Source organism: Herpailurus yagouaroundi, unplaced genomic scaffold (genome assembly GCF_014898765.1).
Source record: "Herpailurus yagouaroundi ecotype Mexico unplaced genomic scaffold, PumYag 29, whole genome shotgun sequence".
Classification (NCBI taxonomy): Eukaryota; Metazoa; Chordata; class Mammalia; order Carnivora; family Felidae; genus Herpailurus; species Herpailurus yagouaroundi.
In genome coordinates, this window is record NW_024412377.1 from 20208822 (window position 1) to 20211159 (window position 2338).

At 36.4% G+C, this 2338-nt stretch overlaps 1 pseudogene; it reads left to right on the forward strand.

Moving 5' to 3' along the window:
* Window positions 1-239: 239 nt before the first annotated feature.
* Window positions 240-908, forward strand: LOC121040889 (GTP-binding protein SAR1a-like; annotated as a pseudogene).
* Window positions 909-2338: the final 1430 nt, after the last annotated feature.

A 2338-nucleotide genomic window follows, 5' to 3' on the forward strand; every position in this document is an offset into this window, starting at 1 on the left:
CTCTGAGAAGGTGCAGTTAATGAATCAAAATTAAGGTTAAAACCTTAATTGAGTGACACCAAACAGAGGAAAAGACGTTTCAAACTGAGTGAATGTGATCTTAGATTATCTGTTCCCATAGCTGTCAAGAGAAAGGACATGGTTAGAAATAAGAAAAGAGAAGCAGCTGGTGGTCCTGGTGCTGCTGGGTTGTGTGTTGTGTAGGAGGGTTGAAACCCCCCCCCCCACTGCCACCAGAGGAACCCCTTGGTCATAGTTAAGTATTAATGATGTCTTTGAACTATGAGTGGATCTACAATGGCTTTAGCAGTGTGCTCCAGTTCCTAGGACTCTACAAGGATTCTGGAAAACTTGTATTGTTGGATTTGGAGAATGCAGGCAAAACCACTCTTCTCCACATGCTCAGTGATGATTGATTCGGCCCACAGGTTTCAACATTAGATCCAACATCAGAATAGCTGACAATGGCTGGAATGACTTTTACAACTTTTGATCCTGGTGGGCACGAGCAAGAACACCAGGATTGGAAAAATTATGTGCCAGCGGTTAATGAGATTGCCTTTCTGTTGGATTTTGCATATTGTCCTTGCCTCATGGAAACCAAAACTGAGCTAAAGGCTGTCATAACTGATGAAACAATATCCAATATGCCTATCCTTATCTTGGGTAACAAAATTGACAGAGCAGATGAAATCAATGAGGAAAAACTCCATGAGATAGTTGGGCTTTATGGAAAGTCCATAGGAAATGGGAATGTGACCCTGAAGGAGCTGAATGTCCTCTTCATGAAAGTATTCATGCACAATGTGCTCCAGAGGCAAGGCTATGGTGAGGACTTCCACTGGTTTTCCCAGTATATTGCTTAGTGTTTGGACAGTGAAAATAAGAGTTTTACTTCTCTTGACTGATCCAAGAATAAAAGGAAGGAAAGAAGGAAGGGAGGGAGGGAGGAAGAAGGAGGGAACAAGGAAGGAAGGAAAAAGAAAAGTAAAAAAAGGAAGACCATGAAAAGTAAATTAAAACTATGAGATAATGGGGTAATATTCAACTAAATTCTTCTTCTTACAAAAAGTAATCAATCTTCCCAACCCCGCCTGTTTTCCTTCCACTAGCTATTGTATTCTGGAGATTTATTATGATGTATCTAGGAATTAATTTACTAGTATTTCTTATGCTTTGGATTTTCTGGCTTCTTGGAATTACAAGTTTGTGTCTTTCATCAATTCTGGAAAATCCTCAGGTATTGCTCTCTAAATTTCACCTTCGACCTGCCTCTTAGAGTTCCAATTAAATATCTGTTAAACCCTTGTTCTATCCTCTATACCTCTTAGTTTTCTGTATTTTATATTATTATGTTCTAACACACTGTGATCTGACATTTAATATTTATATTTTCTGTTAGTTGAATTTGATTTGCTATTAAAATCATATTTTTTAGTTTGCTTATTTTATATTTCATTTGTAGGTCCTATTTTAATCTAGGTTCTTCTTTCTGTTTTGTTTGTTTGTTTGTTTGTTTGTTTGTTTGTTTGTCTTTTTCTTTAGTGAATCATCTTTCCTGGCTATAATTTCAAGCTGGCACTAAAAAAAATAATTTATCCCGATAAGCCTCATATTTTATTCCTTTTCCCATTCATGGTGCTTCATTTCCTTAAGAGTTAGATCAATATTAATCCTGGTTATACAATTACTAAAAATAAATTCTTTTGAATTAATCGTAGAGTTAAGGTAAATGTCACTTCTTCCAGTGAGTCTCTGATAGATTCTATCAGGCACTTATGGTTGCTGTAAGTTACATAAAAAGTGAATTCATAATGGATCATAGACCCAAATATAAGATGTAAAACTATAGGGGCACCTGGGCAGCTCAGCCAGTTAAGCATCCAACTTCAGCTCAGGTCATGATCTCATGGTTCATTGAATTCAAGCCCTGTGTCAGGCTCTGTGTTGACGGCTTGGAGCCTGAAGCCTGCTTCAGATTCTGTGTCTCCCTGTCTCCCTGCCCTTCTCCTGCTCACACTCTGTCTCTTTCTCTCTCAAAAATGAATAAAATTCAAAAAAAAGTTTAAAAATATATAAAATGTAGAAGTATAAAACTTATAGAAATAAAAAAAGACATTGCTTTGACCTTGGGTTTGATGATGAACTTTTAAATATATCACAAAAGTACAGTATATTAGAAACTGATAAATTGTACTTTATTAACGTTCTCATATGACAATGTACAAGCCACGAATGGAAAGAAAATACTTACAAATTGCTATTGATTAAGGACATTTTTCCTGGATGTATAAAGAACACTTAAAAGCCAATAACAAGAAAATCAGCCACCCAGTAC